This window comes from Zonotrichia albicollis, chromosome 2 (genome assembly GCF_047830755.1).
Source record: "Zonotrichia albicollis isolate bZonAlb1 chromosome 2, bZonAlb1.hap1, whole genome shotgun sequence".
Lineage (NCBI taxonomy): Eukaryota > Metazoa > Chordata > Aves > Passeriformes > Passerellidae > Zonotrichia > Zonotrichia albicollis.
The window spans coordinates 119962193-119982428 of NC_133820.1; the positions used below are offsets into that span (position 1 = coordinate 119962193).

Below are 20236 nucleotides of genomic sequence, written 5' to 3' on the forward strand. Positions count from 1 at the left end.
AGACTGTCTCAGATATGTATCAGAATGGCACAGGAAAATGCAGCTGTGGGGCAGGACTTTATGTAGTCAAATTTTTTAGAAAAGACACAAATATAGTTTCACATACATGCCAGAAAACAAATATGCATACTCAAATGATGTAACTCTATCAACATAAAGTTCATATCAACATTCCTGCTGATGTTGGTTTCCAGATTTGGATTGGAAGGAGAACCAGACTGTCTTCAAAAACAATTCATGAAACAATTTGAAAATGCAATTATTATAATTTTTTTACAATGACAGAATGTTGAGTATTTAGAAACATCTCCACAGCATTAAACCTCAGAATTTTCCAGATCTCTCTGATCATTGTAATTATCTAAAAACCTACTACTCTTAGAATTGTGTTGGTTTTCAGTGACTTAAGTGGAAATACATTTTGTTACAAAACACCAACAGATTGTCATTCCTTATATTCTTGTTTTCAGCTTTAAGTAGTGCTTGGGTGCTGTTTACAATGTAAATATTTTTTTTCAGCATGGCAATCATCGTTATCATAGTCTTAATTTTATGCCCATATTTTGCAGAATAAGAAAAAAAGAGAAATAATTTCAGTTTTGTAGACCAATTGAAGCAGCTGGTTTAACAATGAGAGCTTTTACTAAAAATATGTACTTAGCCCATTCTGCTTGGACAGTAAATCTACATCATTGTCAAGATTTTGCATGTATTACCATGAATGATATGTTAATAACTTAAAGATCCAAAGCATCATAACTGCCTCTCACTAAAGTCTTACACTAATTGAAGTAATCTACAGGAAACAGCCATAGAATATAAATTTCCTGGGAGAAATTAATGGGAATCTAAGAAGAAGCTATTTCACACACACAGTGGTTGTTTCATAAGTATTTGATGGGCAGGCTTTAGGAAAAGTCAGCATCCCTCAGTTAATAGAAAAGGGAAATAGAGCTTTACACTCTAATACAGCAGCCTGCTGAAAATTCTCAACATAAGAAATTTTTACATAGCAAGCTGTTTTACCATTTTGGATTTTCTTTCATTACCAAGATGGTCAAAGTATGGCAAATTTAAAAAATTGATGTTGAATGGGACATTCAAAAAAGATTTAAAAATGCAGAAATATTTCAAATTTGTTCATAAATTGTAAACACCTCTGAACATTCAAGAAACCAGAATATCTTGTTGTAATTGAAAATAGTGTTTCCACTTTATTTTACGAACCATCAAAATTCCCTAAAAAGAACAAAACAATTTAGTAGCTAGCTGGTTTTGGTTTTGTGCATACATCATGTGCTCAACTGTATTTTATTTATTATAGCTGAAGTAAATTGATTCCTGATGATGGCACAGAGGAAAATTGAAATGGATACCTAAGAGAAAAACATAGAGATACTTCCCTGCTATAACTTCCTAGTCTGCAGCAATTCACATGTCAGGGATTTCCTGAGTTAGAAGTAATACCTGTGTGTTTAACAGCTCTTCACAAGTTTTTCATCCATGAATTTGACTGACCACTCCTTGAATAAAGGCAATTTTTGAAACAAAGATATTTTTTGTAGTCAGGAGTGTCCTAAGGTGAAATTTTCCATAGTATACATAGACACTTTTTGTGCATTTGTAATAATATATCTCCTATTCCTTGTTTTGAGCATGGATCATAAAGGAGAGCACAAGCCCAACTGCTCTTCTGATAATATGACATGCTAAAATAGAACTTGCTATGTGCACTTTTGTCCATCCAGATTAAAGCTTTTATTTGGTGATTTTTTATCTGTTTTGAGAAGACTTGACCTGGGGTGGAATATAATTTTTCCATTCCATACCTGTGTTACACTCAAAAAATTTTGGTAACAAACATCACCCAAAGCTAGCTCAGATTTTATAGAAACATCAGTTTTCATTGCACAGCTATAAATTCCCCACCCACTCTACCAGGTGCAAGACATCACAAATTCTACAGACTAGATCAGATGCATTAAAATGGCCACAAATCAGCTACAGTGTATTTTTCAGGGCAGGTCTTCTAGGTTTGTCTTCATACCAACACTAGTAGAACCAAACACCACTCCACCTTCCCAAAAGGTTTTGCCACTTGGCCTCTCTTCAAAGCATGACAGCCCCATAATCTGTATCTCCTTTTTGATGTATATGAAAGAATAATCCCTTAGATTTTTTAGTGGCTGGGCACTATTTAATCCCAAGGATCAAGCAGCTAATAACAGGAGCAGACAAGCCTGGCTTCCTTCCTACAGCCCCAATTAGAGGTCAGTCATCTTCAAGTTCCTACCTCAGCCCAAAGCTTCTAGCTCCTCTCAGAGTCCTCCAAACTAACAACAGAAGATCAGATCTAGAGACAAAAATATCAATTTATCTTTGCTGTGAACAAGAAGACTTGATTACACTTCTGAGAAACTGAGCAGGTTGTGATCAGGGCATTTTTCTGAGAAACTGAGCAGGTTGTGATTAGGGCATTTTTCTATCTCCATACCTACTTAAACTTATTTCCAGCTATGAAAACATTCAACATCGAGAGTTCAACTAGTGTAAAAACAGCTTTTGATGTGTTTAGCAATAGATTTCAAAACAATGGCATTGCACTCATAGCCTCTTGCGGCACGGTTAAGTTCCCTAGTGGTTCAGGGCCAGCTTTCTGCCCTCAAAGTTAATGTCCTCCACTTTTTTCTTCTGAGTAAAATTCTGCACAAAACCTGTACTCTGCCAGACCCAGGACACTGCCAGCCAGAATAGAAAGTCTGTGCATGTCATATAAAATATTTATAAAATATTTATAAAATGCCGGATTTGTGAAGCAAATTCCTTCTCATTTCAACCACTTTGATGCTAGATTGGAATTGCAGGAATGATGATTAGTTTTTGACTTTCAAGATTATTTTGGCTTTTGCAACCCTCTCTTTAGCCATTTTGGATACATCCTGCACAATGCAGAGCCATCTGGTGAAATTGAATTTATCTCAGCTACATGAGGGATCTATCCCCGCTAATTAGCTGGCTGCAAAGGTAAGTTAGCTCATGCTTTGTTACCAAAGCAAGTCTGCTCCCACTACCAAGGTAAATTGGTTCATGTTAGAGCTGATAGTTGTTAAGAACTGTACCCTTTCTTCCATGTTGTTTTGGTCTGCTTCACCCTTTCTGTGGTTGCAGATTGTCTGAGATTACCTGAATATTTTTTAATAATTATCTTGCCAATCTAAGGGGGTTTTTAAAATGCCTGTGTCGTTGGGCCTTTTGGACTTCTTTATTCATGTTAAAAGAAATCCAACCCTCCCTGATCCAACCATCTAGCCTATGAATTTGGCAAAGATATTTCTCTAATTTTGCCCTTCAGAGACAGCTTTCGTTGTTCCATGAACTCAAACGAGGTCACAAACATAAGCTGTCATAAATCATGGTACTCTTCTATGATTTTCACTTCACTCAGTACGACTTTTTAAATCTTTCTAAAGACAGTTTCCAAAAACATTAAGTGATAGTTTTCATAACAAATTCTTACTGCTTAATTTTATAATTGCTGGATAGTGACATAGAGCTCAAACTCCCTTGGTGAAAACAGTTAAACTTATAACATTAAGGATTTTCTTATAACAAGACGTTTTCTCCTTTCTCCTAAATGCAGAAATAGAATGAAAAACTAGGTGCATTAATAAAACATGCCTAGATTCCAAAATTTCCACTAAGAGCAATACAGCACTGACATGTAACATGAAAAATGAAAACAACTGCACGAAGAAATGAAAACACAACTCCAGAAGTCAGCAGTTTGCTGCCTTGAACATCAAAGCCCGTGTCTGAGGGTCTGCAGCGTGACGTAGTGCAGCAGGCACTGCTCAGCTCCCCTCCCATCAGCCACCAGGAAAATATATTTCAGGGCAGCATTTAGGCCAAGAAAGAGCCCCATTTCTGGTGCCAGCCCTTAAAATATTATAGGACTGTCCTTGAACAACTGATGACTCCTATATCTATATTCACTAGTGACTCCTATATCTATATTCACTAGTCTTTCTGTACTCCAGAAAACAGTTTTGGGCCCCTTCCAGGCTTTTTCTCATACAGACAAGAGCCATCACACTCCATTTCCCACAACCTCATTTAAAGTGAGGAAAGCTGAAGTGTCACAGTAAAATAGTAACTGACCTTGTTTAGCCAAGATCATATTTTGATTCAGTATTAAAGTACCCCATAAATAAGCTCTTTCCTACACAGTCTTAGATGAGTGTGTATCTCAGTAATGTACTCAAAGAATATTTATATGCCCAAGTGAAACATATATATATATGCAAGTATTTCTAGATTTTTAGACCAAACCCTGCAATGCAGACATTATTATACAGTTTTCTACCATTTCTACCCTTTTCCTATAGGCTATAAAAGAAGCCAGATAGCTCAATATGCTTTGCCTTAAGATAAATATTTACAGGGTATTTTAGTCTTGATTTATATGGAGTATTGAAGCCAGTTCAGCGTTGCATGTTGCAAAAAGAGCAGATGTGCAGCCCTTTTAAAGCTGCCACTGATTCCTTAGAGCGTGTTCTGGGTCTGGCTGGGGTAGAGTTCATTTCCTTCATGGTGTGGGGCTGTGTTTTGGATTTGTGATGGAAACTGTGTTGATAAGAGTGTTGATAGCACAGGGATGTTTTTGTTATCACTGAGCAGTGATCAGAGAGTCAGGGCCTTTTCTGTCTTTCACAAGACCCCACCAGTGAGTGGGCTCAGGGTGCACAAGAGTTGGGAGCTGATCCCAACTGTCCAAAGGGATATCCCAGATCATAGGGAGTCATGCTCAGCCTATAAACCTGGGGGAAGGTGGGAGGGAAGGATGTTCAGTGTCATGATATTTGTCTTTCAAAGTCACCATTACACGTTATGGATCCCTGCTTTCCTGGGAGTGCTGAACACCTGCCTGCTCATGGGAAGCAGTGAAAGGATGCCTTGTTTTGATTTACTTTTGTGTTTTTATTACCTATAACTGTCTTTATCTCAGCCACAACTTTTCTCACTTTTACCTTTCTGATTCTCTCCCCCATCCCACTGGTTGGGAGGTGAGCAAGCATCTGTGTGGTGCTTGGATGCCAGCTGGGGTTAAACCATGACAGTGTGTTTTCCTAGTATTTTCACTCTTAATTCTAAAAAACTGATTTAATGAAACCAGTTGTTTAAATATTGGCCATTTGAGAAAAGAGGAACCTTTTCATAAATATAAAAGAAATGTGATATTACATAAAAGTTAAGATACAGTAATTCACTATTAGTGTCACCTCTGCTGTCCAGCCTCATTGTTTTCCCTATAAATTGTATAGCTTGAATTGTAAAAACTAGGTAGCTTATACACTAAGCCATGGCAGCAAACAAATTTAAATGTCCATATCCTCCTCATGTAGATGTCCTACTTGGAAACATCAGCTATTGCAATAACAGCCTTTTGAAAGGAGAAGTCTGTGGAATGGACTTTTTGTTAGGACTTTTATCAGAAAGCTGAAATGCTAGCACAGAAGAACAGAATCAAGTACAATGTATTTGTTCACAGAAGTAGAAAAGAAATGTGTCATAATTTCCAGTGGTTGTTATTTTCTGGCTCATCCTTCGGAATGACATAACTCCTTTTAAGTAGTGTGAACTATGGCAAATAACATTTTCTGCTTAGCCTGTTTCCTCATGTCAGAGTTCAGCTGTAATGAAGGTGATTTGTCTTCCTGTGATTCATCAAATCATTATGATTTTTTGTATTGTTTTTCCTATTGATCCCTATTATGGAAATCTTAATAATTATATGGAGGATGTTCTTCAATGGAACATCAACGGCCTAGGAAATTCTCTTCCTCTCTTCTAGATGGAAGGAGTCAGGAAGTAAGCTGCAGACCCCAACCCTGCTTGCCTTATTTGCAATTTTATCTTATTTCTACGCCACATTACTGTGGATTTCCCTTGTTTATTTTAAAAATTCTGATCTTTTTGCACAATATTTTAAATATGATTCACTATTCAGGTGTTGAGGGTCTCCCCTCTATGAAGATTCTTTAAAAGTCAGCCATCAGGTGAGCCTTATTTAATTATTGTTCCTATAATCCCAGAAGAACTTCAGTTCCCAAATATTAGCACTTTAGATTTTCAGCCAGGTTACAGGCTTTATTTCTGTCTTCCAGAAAGAAAAACAAGAGGTGATGATAACAAGAGGATCCTCCCTTGCTATAAACATCTCAACAGCACTGAAATAAACACATCTTGGGTAGAATTATTTGCTATAGCTGTATTGCTGTTGCTCAATGAAAAATATGTAAGCTTCAGGATAAGATAAACATGCTAAATCAAATTTTGCTTCTTTCTCTTCCCAATACTTCCTCTCTCTCTTCCCTAAATCAAAAATGACAAATCTGTTATCTTTAACAGGAATGGTCAAACAATTTGTACAGGACAGAAAACATCATGCCTCTACATGCTTACACAAAAAGAATATCTGTAAAAACAGAATCCTGGGATATTTTGTTTGTGTTTTAGGAGTGACATTTATGTGAACGAAGGAAAATTGTAGGCCCTGGTGCTGGTGTCTCTGCTACATATGGCAGCAGGGCACACACTGTAGCTGGAAGACTTGCACAGATTTGGGGTTTCTTTCTCTGCCCTAAGCAGCTGCTTTCACTCACCTTTAGATGCCCTGCAGAGCTTTAACCAACAGATACAACTCATGTTGTATGAACACAACTCGTGTTTTCAGATTTTGCATTTCTGAAATTTCCTACTCTGTTATGAAGTTTTCATATTTTCTACACTCTTTTGGTATCTGTTTTTCATTCACTACTGACACTGCATCTTGTTGAATGCATCAAATCAGGTTAGATTCTCAACCTGGGAAATGCAGCTCCAGTCCCAGCTGACACCATCCCATCAACATCCTAGTTAGAGAATTACCTTGTCAGCAAGGCAAACTTCAGATTTTTAATACTGCACTAATCATCACCTAAGTCAAAAACATGAGCTGGATTAAATATTATCAAAAATCACCAGCTTCTATTTTCTTCTTCTCTACCTCCCTTAGCCTGTCCAAATGTCCTCACAGCCTGGATTTCAGCACATGGCACATTCAATACACTTTTGATGAATTCCTGTAAATATCCAGCTTTCCTGCTTCAGCATTCTCAAATATTCCTGCTCCCAAGAAAACCAAATTTATAACGTGAGGGGAGGCTTCATATTTCTGGCAAATGCAGTTGTGCAGATGTTATTCCTTAAGGAAGACTATCTTGATTGCCTCTGTGAATAATGGCTACGAGATGGCAAGGAGCCAACAGTTCTCTTAGAGCAGAAGGTATAAAACCACTCTCCTACTGAAAGAAGGCCCCCAGTAGGATAATATATTATTACGCATGATTCAAATTACAGGATCTGCAGCAGGGGAGCCAGTGGCTGAATCAGGACAGCCGCACGCAGAATACTGATGATGGGATGATGGAATGCATCATGCATTGAAAGAGCTATGGTTTAGTGCTTAAATCCTCTGTATTTTCAAAGTGACTAGAAGGATCAATATATAACTGAAGCACCGTAAACAAATTGTAGATTATTGTGTGTGAGGAGAGGGGAAGTTACCATGTTGCAACAAAAATTCTATTTCGATCTAGTTCTTTAAATAAAATTGTGCTCTATGAAAGACTTGACCTCTTGAAGCCCACTAGCAACAGATATAGCTTTAATTTAATAACACAATATTGAATTTGTCTCATATCTGATTCTGTTTCGACTATTAGAATACTGAAGAGCAAAACCTTGCCTCATTAGATTATGCAGCCTGAAATCTCTGCATTCCACAGTATCCTGGGCTGGTTTTAAATTGTTCGCACAACAAATTACTTTACCCACAAAGAACTAAATCCTAATGTTCAACACAATGTTGGCTTGCCCAAATGTTTTCCACTTATAATTGAGCACATATCAAGAAAATGTGTACGTTTATTATTTAAAAAAAAACCAAAACATCCAAACCCCCCACACCAAACCTATTTCCTAATATGAAAAGCTGGCTAGATCAGAGTTTTTTCAACCTAAGATCTAATCTTTTCTGTGCAGATTAAGCACATTCTAAACAAAAATTCTATATTTCGCTTTGCTGCAACATACCCTGAAGCAGTATGCAAGCTCTCCCTTGACTTCCTTTCATACTGGCTCTTGTATTCAGTTATTCTGGTAAATGGATGCAAATCAGGTGCATTGTGTCGAGGTGGAAGGAAGGGGGTGAAATTTGTTCAGAAATGATCTCAGTTCTATTCATTAATAAATTGACATCTTGACTGAAAGTGGTGAAGAATGAAATATAACAGTACTGAACTTTACTCAGTTGTAACAGATGCATGTAAGAACCTTTAGAGAAAGGCAGATATGTAAAACGGCCACAGGGAAATGATTTCTGAAGCATTAGAATAAGTACTTAGACCCTGATGGCAGCTAAAGATGCAAACTCAATGCTGCAGCAACACCCTTTTTTACCTTTCAAGACACTTAAAGGCAATCTCAGGCTATAACTGGAGGAAGCAGTACCACATTAGGTAAGGACTACGAGGAGGCAAACATACATGAAAGAAAAATATATGCACAATATTAACAATAAAGACACTTTTAAAGGTTTTTATGGGGCCAACAGAAAAAAAAAATGGAACAATGCCCATGGTTACCTGCAGAGACAGCACACAGTTAAAAAAAAAAATCAAGAAATTGTAGCCATCGTTTTGCATAGCGATTCAAATTATGCTGGCAGAATAATTAATGGAGGACCTAATCTCTGTGAGGAAAAAAAAAAAAAAGAAAAGAAAAAAGGCTACGTTAAACAAAGTTCATTACGGCATGATGTAAATGAGTTTCTCACCAGTGATGTCACTGATTGGCTGGGATGTAGAGCTGGTTTCGAACAGTGCAGCATGGCCGGATTGGCTGCTAGCTCTTCTGGTTACTGCCTGCTTGGGCAGCGGTCGAACCAGACTCTTTCTGTCTCTCTTGTTGTCGTTTGAAGCAAATCTTGTTCAGCCCAGCTGTGTCTCCATAGTAGTGGCACCCTAAGAGAGTCTCCCTCCTGCTTCCCACAGCTCATCTGTAAGGCGGTCGCTGCTGTGAAATACCAGCCTTTGGCACGGAGCCCAGACTGCGTTGTTAGATCCGTCTATAATACAGAAAAGAATTTTTTTTTAAAGCAGTTCTTTCACCGAATTACATCCTAAGAAGGATTAATAAGCACTAAATTGCAACTGATTTGTGGACTTTTAAATTATGCAGCTAGCACGCTTTCTGAAATAAAATATTATCTGACTTGAAATAGTACAGCATCATTGAAAAAAAAAAAAAAAAGAAAAAAAAGGAAGAAATGAAAGAAAGGAAGAAAGATAAGCAACAACTCTTCTTTGTTTACCTTGATTACAAAAAAAAATAATTCTTCCTTTTTTCCCCTAGGACGGTAACTGATATCTTGGTGCTACGCAAGAATATTTTAAACTATCGCCAATTTTCTATTTACATCCAAGTCACTATTTTCAGGTTAAGGCAAGGGATCTTAATTAGCATTCTCTTTAACTATGCAAACTGAGACAGGGCATGAAAGAAAAATGCTGTATGGAAGAGACAGAGACAGAGAGACAAAGGAAGAAGACAAAAAAAAAAAAAAAAAAAATCTGTGCAGCTTTTACAGTTCAGCTGTCTGACCCCCTGCAAAAAGAATGCAGTCATATCAACTTTGCCAGACAATGGAGTACCTACAGGCTTTCCTCTAGACAAGTCCTTTATAACCAGTCAGTATTATGTGCTGCAGACAGTGGCCAATCGCTAAGCTGCTTTCTACAGCAGTGACACAATAGGTGCACTGGCCACACTGTCCTCCTAGCCTCCGACAGCGGTGCAGGTTCATTTTTTGTACGCTGGAATATGCATATGTCTTAAATGTTCCCACTGTATGGGGAAAAAAACCCACCATCAGCCTAAACTTGCTTTGTTTTGCTATAATTACATCAGCCTAATTACTGCAGCCGAGCCGCAGAGCCACTGCTCAGAGCGGCGCATAGGCATGCACGTCATATAAATATGCATGAGCACGCCTGCTTATTTAAATACAAAAATGCATCAATTGCTGGTGGTGCCTTTTTGGTTTTGTTTTCTGCATGTCCTTCCTCCCCCCTCCAACAGCCATTGCTGATAAACCAAGTGAGTTAGGGACGCCTAGCAAATGCGGTCAGCATTTTTCTCCCTTTATTTATCCCAACTTTTATTCGTTCCATTCTAATTGCGAGCATTCAGTAGGAACTAAAAAAGAGGAAAAAAAAAATTCAAATGCAAATGAGTGTCAGTTAGTAAGGGAAGGGTATTGCAGACCTAGGGCATTTTTCTCCCTTGTCACTACCCATCAGAGAAAGCGCCTGTAAATGAATCTGCGAGCACTCCATCATAGCTAGGCATCAGATGCCCAGTTCCTATTAAAGCCCAATGATCCCCCAGCATGTGCACGCACCCAGCTTGTGTGTTTGGGTCCTCTGTAATTACTGCAGCTCCCCTAACTGTACCTGAATCCGCTCATATAGTTCAAAGATTAAATCATCACTATCCACGTATTAGCAGACATAATAGGGCACATTCTATAGTGGGAATCGCCATGCTAATTTTTCTGATTTTATGCATGGGATTTACATATTCATGAAGAGAATAGCTGTTATGACCGCCGACAGAGCAACATGAAAAGAAAAGACACCATTCTTCAGCACACAGAGTATACAAAATCTAGAGGGAAAAGATGCAGCATATGGCGACAAGGAGGAGAAGTTGTTTGGCTTTCGAGGGTTATTTTCTTTCCTATTTATAAATTCTGGGTAGACGGCTTACAAAAAGCATGTAAGTATTCTGATCACGAAGGCAAAGTAAGTCTGTGTTATTAGTAATCAGCCACTGGTAGCTGAAATAAAATAATTTTCCACTTGGTGCCCAATATTCTGCAAGTTTTGCCTTTTCATTAGAGACCATTATCAGTTTAAGAATGCTTAGGACATATTCATCTAGGAGTGCACAAAAATACTGATGAATCAGAAAGGAATAGAAATTGCAGTTGATATTTAAAAAAATCTTGATTTCTTATTCTAATGCCTACTTTGAATTAGGGAACAATACCTTTCCCAGGAAAGCTGGTATTCTTCAATACCAGAGGTGTTTTTTACCCAACTTATTAGCACTGCATGTTTTCCAAATCTGACAAAATATATCTGAGTGACTTTCATATTCCATTGTTTTTAAAGAAAAAACAAATCAGTAGAGGAAAGATAATTCAGGCAGGGTTGTAAACATAGTGCACCTTGATTTGTATAACAATTTCATATAAATAAACACGTTAGGCATACTGTAACCCTGTCCCCTTTATGCATTTAATACAATAATTTTTTAAATGTTTGTTTATCTCTTAGGTATCTGCCACTCAAAACAGCACAAATTTCCTTATAACAGCCAGATAACAATACCTACAGATGCCTGCTTTCCCTTACATCTTCCTTCATTTAACAAAGATAATACTACAGATAGAAAGGTGAAAAAAATTAATTTTTATAAGGAAGATTTTAATTCAATGACCATGTTTGTCAGGCCTGGTTGTATATAATTTTTCACAAAATATTCTATTCAGTATTTCTCAAAAGAACAAAAACTAAGGAATTTTTAATTTATATTTGTGCACTATATATTCCTTTGAATTACAGCCCTTCAATGCAGTCATGCAGTAAAATTTTTGTAGTGACAGCAATGATATTGTATATTACATTATTAAAAACTATTTAAAAGCTGATTGAGATTTTATAATATGCTATTATTAATTCAAATAGCAATATTGAAATTATATTTTAAAATAAGCTCAAGAAACTGCTTTTGATTCTCTGAAGTAGATTTAAAAGAAATAAGCAAAAGGAGCACTAAAAAGAATAAACTCAGCAATATAAACTAAAACATGTTTCTCCACCCAGATCACTGTTACCATCTCTGTCAAAACAAAAAGCTATCAACAATAACCTTCTTTGTGTTTGTCTTTACCTAAAATTCAAACTTCAGCAACTGTAAATCTGTGAGCTAATTATTAATTCTCTCCTTTAGCATAAATGTCTGGGCTATGACATCATATAGCACAAAAATAAGCTTCACTGCTAAAAGGGAAGCCTTTAGACAGCAGAATGGTGATATAATTTTTATGGTACGACCCTTTTAAAAACCTTAGCATGGCCTCTATTCAAAAACCCCACTCCATATTGTCAAGTACATTAGTGCTAATTTGAAGCTTTTGTTAGAGGATAATATCAGAAAACTTCAAGTATTTATGAAAGAATTTGAGGCAGGTTTCCTAAAGAAAATATGTAATTTTGTGTTCTGTGTTCACTGAGAGAGAAAAATTCTGTTTCTTGTTTGTAGCAATGAACCTGACAAATTTCAAGTGCTCTATTGAAAAGAAATGAAATCACGTACATCTAAACATGGGCAGGTTTTTGTCTTATTTCATAATCTTTACTGTAATGAATTTTTTAAAACTCATTCCAGCAGAGAAAACAACAGTAAAAATTAAGAAATTTCAGCAAAAATATTTCTGATTTGTTATATCTGGCATAAAATGAAATTTGACAATACTTTAAAAATTCATCTATATTCAGAATAAGGTTTCTTATTCTAAAAAAGCAATACCTGTCACATCAGTTTTCCACCCTCCTCTATAATTTCAATTGCTGTTTTCTTTACAAATGATCACATTTTGCTCTGCATTTTCATTGCATGTAATGCTATTAGCCTCAGCCCTTTGTTCAAGCTCTTTCAAATTCCCAGAACACACAGTGCTATGTCAACAGTATTAATTATGATGATATTTGGTGTATTTACTTGCTACATCTTCCCGTTTCTGAATTGTGGCCCAAATTTTCAAGCAACGCTCAGGCTCTGACATCCATGTTTAGACTCTGGCCCTGCTATGGGCTTCACTCCCAAAATGACCACACAACTGAAATTTTAGAGCCTGAATAAGCAGGTAGTCTGACTTGCAGAACTGCCAGAAACCTGCAGCTCACTCATACACTGCAGGAGCTCCCATTAACTGGACTGCCTTAATACCATGCAGATGTCAAATATTTTGCTTTCATAAGGGGGCCTGATACAAATATTGACCTGATCTTTTTCGTTTTAGTAACTCCAACAATCCCAAATGCTCTGATGATGAAATAGAGCTTTCCAGGCTTGGGCTTGTAACCTTCAGTGGAAAAGCAACAACAGCTTCAGAGGTAAAAAATGTAGCATTCAAGATTAGTACTTAAATTTGGGGCAACATGAGAATAGTAGTAGGTTGATGTAAAATAACAAGTTTGTAAAAAAATTTCAGTAAGAAAAGTTATTTATTATTTTATATCTGGATCACAAGAAGTGCTAAAGACTTGGAAATTCATTGTCCAGAGCCTAGCCAATTTAGCTGTAAACTACTCTGGTATTAGAGCACCAATAGAGAAACACAGATTAAAATTCTTCACTCAAGGATTTACACTATTATATCTTTCATGGCAATATTCAGCCTAACATTCCTACATGGGAATAGTGACAGCATTTTTTATCCCATATTTTAATTTAGATTTTCCAGGAAAGTTTTTTGGGCTACACAAAATAAATAAAAAGCCTACACTTTTAAAAACTTGATTAATAAAATAGGTAAAAACATGTTATTTTGGGGTAGATTCATAACCTATGTGCATACAGCATTTAGTATATTATTTGGGGAATTTTCCTAATTTTAAAATATTTTTTATTCATTTATTATGCAAATTAATGGATTTAAAGATGACTGAGCCTTTTAAGTGTCACTGAGGAATCACATTCAGGAATTTTTTTCATGAACCTCTTCTAAAAATGCATAAAAAAGGTTTGCCTAAAGTCTTTGTCACTTAAAAGCATGTTCTGTTCTAAAGAAAAACTCATCTTCATTTACCTCTTGAAGAAACTTATCTTAGGGTTATGTTAACCCTAATTTCCTACTTGGTTGCATCTTCCTCTTATTCAGAATTCATCCTTTCCTCAGGCTGTACTTAGTCCTCCTAAAGAGCTAAAATTGAATGATACGCTTGTGACAGTAATTTAATTAAATTGATTGTAGAAGCATGTAAACACATGATTAAGAGTCTATTTCTCCACAGCGGCTCTGGTGCTGTAAGCACTTCTACCTGCCAGTACCCCACCCCACCATAAACCTCATTTCCCTTACTGTCTTCCATTTAATTGGGAACAGGATACTCTGGGTGATACTACATGAGCTGTATTTGACCTGTTATATGTTCAGCCTTCATAGACAACAGCCTGCCATAAGCTGTGGCTGTAACTGAGTTTGCTGAACCAAACTGCAGATTTTGATATCGTTTTTCTCCTTTTCATTGCACTTGCAACAAATAAACCTCAATAAATGGTCATTTCCAAGAGCAAATACTCTGGGGTTTATCATTTGGTACAGGTTCCAAAGCAACCCCATACTATAGGATGGATCTACTTTCACATCTAGTTTAATCTCAAGATAAAGTGGCTCTATCTGAAGGCTGGGAAATGCTATGATACTGCTGAATATTTGAATTACCAGGACCCAGAGACAAAGGTAATAATTTTCCATTGTATTTTCCTCTTTATTACTGAGGAGGTGGCGTGGCTGTGCAGAGGACTGAACACACCCATCTGCATCAAGGAGGATTTTCGTCATATTAAAAATACACACCTAGAACACACTTTCTTAATCTAATTAATTTCTTAATCTAATTAATTTCTTAATCTATACTGAACTTAGGAGTCTACCTTTAATGGAGCATATGTTGAGTAATCTTTCAGCACATCATAGCAGCTAAATACAATGCCCATGCTATGCAGCTGTAACTCCACTTATTTGCCAACTGTTTTGTAACCTCAGGTTAATTCTCCTCAAATACAGAGAACAAACACTGTATTTGAAATAAAACTCAAAGTTAGGAAGCCCTTTAAGCACAAGATGTCTAAACACTAAGGACAAGATGTCAACAGCAAGATGACAGCCCTCTCAGACCACATGTGAACTCTCTCAGGGAGGCAATGTGAGTCTGCGCTACTGGGGCCACTGATGAAAGCAGCAAAGCAATGAAGGACAGCTGCTGACAGGTACTTCTGACCTGCTGTTACACACTGAAGTTCCACCACCTTCCTTAAAACACAGAAAACATCCATCCATTAGAAAATAACACAAGCATTGCACCTTACAAGCCAGCAACCACAGTAGGGTTTGGTGGTCTGTGCTCAGTGTTAAAAAACTCAAAGCCCCCTGGCCTCCCTAGATGAGGGGACCATGAATCCTGTGTGCTGACTGCCCAAAAAAGGGAAAAGTCATGGATATCTACCAGTGTTTAAAATTTAAAGTTTTAAAATACTGAATGCCATCCTCAGAATTTACCTCACCTTTCCAACAAAACTGGTCGTGGAACAGTCAAGAGAGAAAAAAAAGCATGCAAAAGTTTACAGATCAAGATAAAGACAGATCACTCACCAATTCTCACCACTGGAAAAACAGAGTTTGCTTGGAGAAAATTTAAGTCATTGTCAATCCCCAGTGCATCGAGGAGATGAGGAATAGGGACTCTGGTCAGTCCTTCCACCTCACACTCTCCCCACTCCCCTGCTCCACTGAGGTCTTTCTCACAGGCTGCAGCCCTTCAGGATAGATCTGCTCCTTTGTGAACAATCTAAAGGCTGTGTCCAATGAGGATGAGTGCTACCAAAGAGTGGGTTAGCTGGGTGAGAAGGGAGTTGGAGTTTGTTGGCTGTGCTGTGAAGGAATCAGTGCTGTGAGGAGCTGCCCATCACCAAGAACATAAGGAACTTTTGCAATAAGATGACAACACTCCCTTACCCAGGTTGTCCCTGAGGCACCACACCATGGCCATAGGGCTCAGCTGCACTGCTGGGATGGCTGGAACTGCTGCCCAGCCAGTCCCTGGACACCTGTGCGCAGTGTACACTGTTCCTGTTCTCTGCACTGAAGGGTCCCAGCAGTTCATGTCCATTTGTCCTCAACTGGCTCTGTGTTTAACTGAGCACATGCAGAGCATTCATAGCTTGCCCATTAAAAGAAGAAAACTGAAGAAGAAGAAGAGGCACTGCTGTGAAGTAACTACAGTGCACATGGTTTTTCACCCCAAGTACAGGTTTCACTACAGTGACCCAGTTTTCCACAGACAGGCATCCTCAGCCAGCCTTCTAGCCAAAACACATAAAGACCATTTTCTGTCCAGTAGTTAAACCCCATGTGCATACAGATACAAAAAACCCTTGCTCCTATTCCACCTCCACAAAGCTGGAGATGTAGAAAATAAAAGTCTGACAACAACTGCTCAAACCCTTGCTGCCTTTGGCTTCTCTGGCAGTCAGTACCTGAGGTGATCTAAGACAATACAGATAGTTACAAATCTGCAACACAGAAGCAGAGACATCCCTTTGAAAGCAGAAACAGTAGAACAGTCAGCAGCTGCTCTCCCAGGGCCCAAAATTCTGTGCATGGACAAGCTCCACAAACTTCTGACTCCTTCAAACAAATGTGCTGCCTGAGGAAAGGAATAGCAGCTAAAATAATGCCTACTTTAAGTGGCAATGGACAAAAAATGCTGATTATCTTATAGCCACATACATAGCCATGGGAATATCCAGATGAGGACACCTAAACTCTTCCTTGAAAGCAAGGAGAAATTTTTTTTTTTCATACCTATTATAATAGGTGTTCTTTCTTTGCATAATTCTTAGGAATCAGCATCAGGCATCAATCAAAGAACCCTATGTATTACTTTAATAGCTAGGATTAATAAATTATAGGTTTCCCAGTATAAATAAGTGTGTATTCAGCACAAGCTGCTGTTTGAAATCTATTGATAGCTAGAGGAAGGATTTGGATTGTTCCCAAGTCAAACTGTGCTCTCTGCATAACAGCAACCTTCCTCACAATGTTCATTGTCCCAGTCTGCATCCCAGCCTGCTCCTTCATTTAACACACCTAGGTGATTTTGAAATCCTTGGCAAGTCTGTCATTGACAAAATTAGTACACCATGATCCTCACATATAACACACAAGGCATACAAGAAATGCTCTTTCTTTGCCTTAAGAACTTAAATAGTTCTTTAAGTTATAGACTGACATGAAAGGAATGATGTTTCTACAAGGACTTTCATAATTGCACTGTTATGTCACTCAGAAAGCAGTGTCTGTATTAACTCTTGCCTTTTTCATTTGCTGTGCTTCAAGAGACCTCTTGGCCCTCTTTTTGAAACAGCAGTGGGAGAGAGAGGGCAGGAGAAGAAGTCCCAATGAATCCCTGTTCAAGGAAAAATTCAGGGATTTCACTGTGGGATTCCCTTTAATATCAGTGGGGGATGTTTGGGGATTTAGCCACACAACACTGAAAACATGTGTCTCAGTGTTGGGAGGAGCACTGAACTGCTCTGGATTTGTTTTTACCCCTATGTGTCCAGCCAGGGAGATTAGGAAAAGGCTTAAAAAGAAGCAGTGGCAGGATAGAGGTTCAGATATGATGGCAATGCTGCCTGTCCTGCTGGACTCTGAGGTGTATTCACATGTCATTTCATGCCATCATTGTACACTTGGCAAAATGCAGGCTTAGAAATATGTGCAACGTGCCCATATTTCACGTGCCAATATGTGTCAGCCTGTCCAGAACACTGAAGCAAGCAAAAACACCAGAGAACTTGATATGGTAGGATTAAAATTCATTTTCCACCAATTATAACACTCATATCTTCCTAACTTATGAGGAAAAAATGATGAAACATCTCATAAAAATCCAGAAAATTCAGGGAAAAAAACTCTGTTATTTGTATTCTTTTCAGCACCTCACAATTGAGCTTTTAGCTAGTAATTTGTAAAAAATCTTAATTAACAAGGAGTTTTATGCTAAGAATTCTACTTCTACCAATATTCAAAGCACCAGTTCTCAATTTAGTACAAAAAGAAAAACCATCAATACCTATATGATATGAATATCCGCATCTTATAACAATTTCACCTATGGACTAATATATCTGGAGTACTGCCTCTGCAAAAAAAAAAACAGGCTTTCAGACATGAAATCCACACAGACACTATGAACACAGAAAGAACCCTTAAGTAAAGACCAAACAAACAAGATGCACGTGAGACGTACAAATAGGCTGTGGAGATGAAATACATCATTCCAAGTAAAAATGGGCTGAATGCATCATTCCAAGTTAAAATCAGAGCATTAAACCAATGTGTGCAATGTTGCTGTGCAATGTCTGAGCCTATGGCTTGCTGCAGAAAGTGAACCCTTTATATGGGCTTCAGTACTTCAAGGAATGACATGGAATTGGTTGTGCTGCCTGTTCTCTGTCCAAAATGCTGACACTGCAGCACTTTTTTCCTACCTTAGACACGATTGACATTAAAGATCCTCACACTTTTAAGGATAATCACCTAGTAAAGATGTTATCAGGTACCAGGGTCTTTTTCTGTTTGGCAGAACAGTACTGAGAATTGCCCCATGGCCAAAGAGGATTTTCCTTACTGCCTAAATCAACACAAGCCTTCCACACACATTCTGTTAAAATATAATGATGAGAAACACAGCACATACTTTATTTCCATATAAGCAACACAGAGATTTAAATGTGTTCTCTCTCTTGCAATGGAGGGAAAAAAAAATTCTCAAGGGCTCTGATCCACTTGGCCCTCTGTTTTCATCTCTTCTATTTTAACTCTGTTTTTCAGAGTTAAATTTTCAGAGTTTGATTCTGGCCTCTAACTTGGCATGACAAAACTTGATTTTTCAGAAACTAGAAGATTTCATCATCCTTGACACAACTATTCTATAGGATTAATATTTGCATTAATTCAAACGAGACATCTCGTGGCCTTTGACAAGCTATATCACAGTAGCATTAGATAAGTGATACTGACACCACTAATGCTTCCAGGTGTCCTGTTTTTCTGCAGGTCCTGTGAGCATTTATACAGAGACACTTTCCAATTAAAATAAATGCTAACTCCACTGAGGAGTGCAGAATTTATGGGGTTTTTTTAACTGCTTTTTTATTGTTGTTTTGTTTTGTGTTTTCTTTTTTGTTTGTTTGGTTTTTGAGTGGTTTTGGTTTTGTGATTGGTTTGTTTGTGTATTCTGGTTTTGTTTTGGATTTTTGTTGTTGTTGCAGTAAACCAAAACTAATAATTTCCACAAATATCTCTCATGGCACCAGCAGATGATGCAGAATATTTAGTTCCAGGACTAAGATTCAATGTACTTCCAGATAAAAATATCAGGAATGATAATATTTATACACAGCAACAAGAAGCACATTCGTTTATGTGCAAGGAAAAGATTAGAGTTGGACTGAAAAAGCTCCAATGGGTATTGCTGTCAGAAAAAGGTACATGTTTTCCCATGTGTGTTATGCATGGACACTGAGACAGTAAATTATAAGATTTGCTTCAGAAGCACATGAATAAAAAATAATGTTTCAACATGATTGATCCTAGATTGTTCCTATATATGATCTTCCAAATGCAAGGAATATTGTCTCAAATTCTGGAACCCGAAGTAATAACTTTTTTTTTTCCCCAAGAAGCACTCCAGCTGCTTGATTTTCTCCTTTCCTCCCACACACTGCACTCAATGTACCAGAAACTCGTCTTGTTTTACTGTGGATGGTGGGTAAAGGAGAAAGGCAATTTTACACCTCCCTTCCAATACTTAGTACAAGACATCAAGTCATACTTCAAACCCAAGTGGGCCTGGTTAAAACCAGTCAAGAAAGCTCCCTTATGTGATAAATTTTTGCTATGTGCAGAAAAACAGAGCAACTCCACATGATAAATGCAAATAAAGCAATGGATAGCATTCAAATCTTGCAAAACCTTGACACAAAAAAGTGAACAAGTTCCCTTAATTATTGTCAGATGACGCGTATGGCATATATGTCATCTGCTGTCTTATGCACGCACCTCCAAAGGAACGCTGTGCAGCCTTTTGGTGTGGAAATTTACACAGCCCAGCCTCAGAGCACCTCCTGACTCCCATGGCCACAAACCATGTCCTCTCAAGTTTCACATCCCATTGCCCCGCCATTGTTTGGAAAGCTACACCCTGCTGTTTGCGAACACCCAACAAGGGATTACTTCATCTTTGCTTTCTCATGCTGAAAAGTCAACGCCGACTTC

The 20236-nt window shown here is 37.8% G+C and overlaps 1 protein-coding gene across 1 annotated transcript in view; it reads right to left on the reverse strand.

The window, feature by feature from the left end:
• LOC102066084 (uncharacterized) overlaps window positions 1–9743 on the reverse strand; it is a 280394-nt gene extending 270651 nt beyond the window's left edge. Inside the window, exons 1-2 of the mRNA XM_074536178.1 lie at window positions 9413–9743; window positions 8876–9166 (exon numbers count right to left, since the gene is read on the reverse strand). The gene's annotated coding sequence lies outside the window, so the exon portion shown is untranslated. The remainder of the gene's footprint in view (window positions 1–8875; window positions 9167–9412) is intronic.
• Window positions 9744–20236: the final 10493 nt, after the last annotated feature.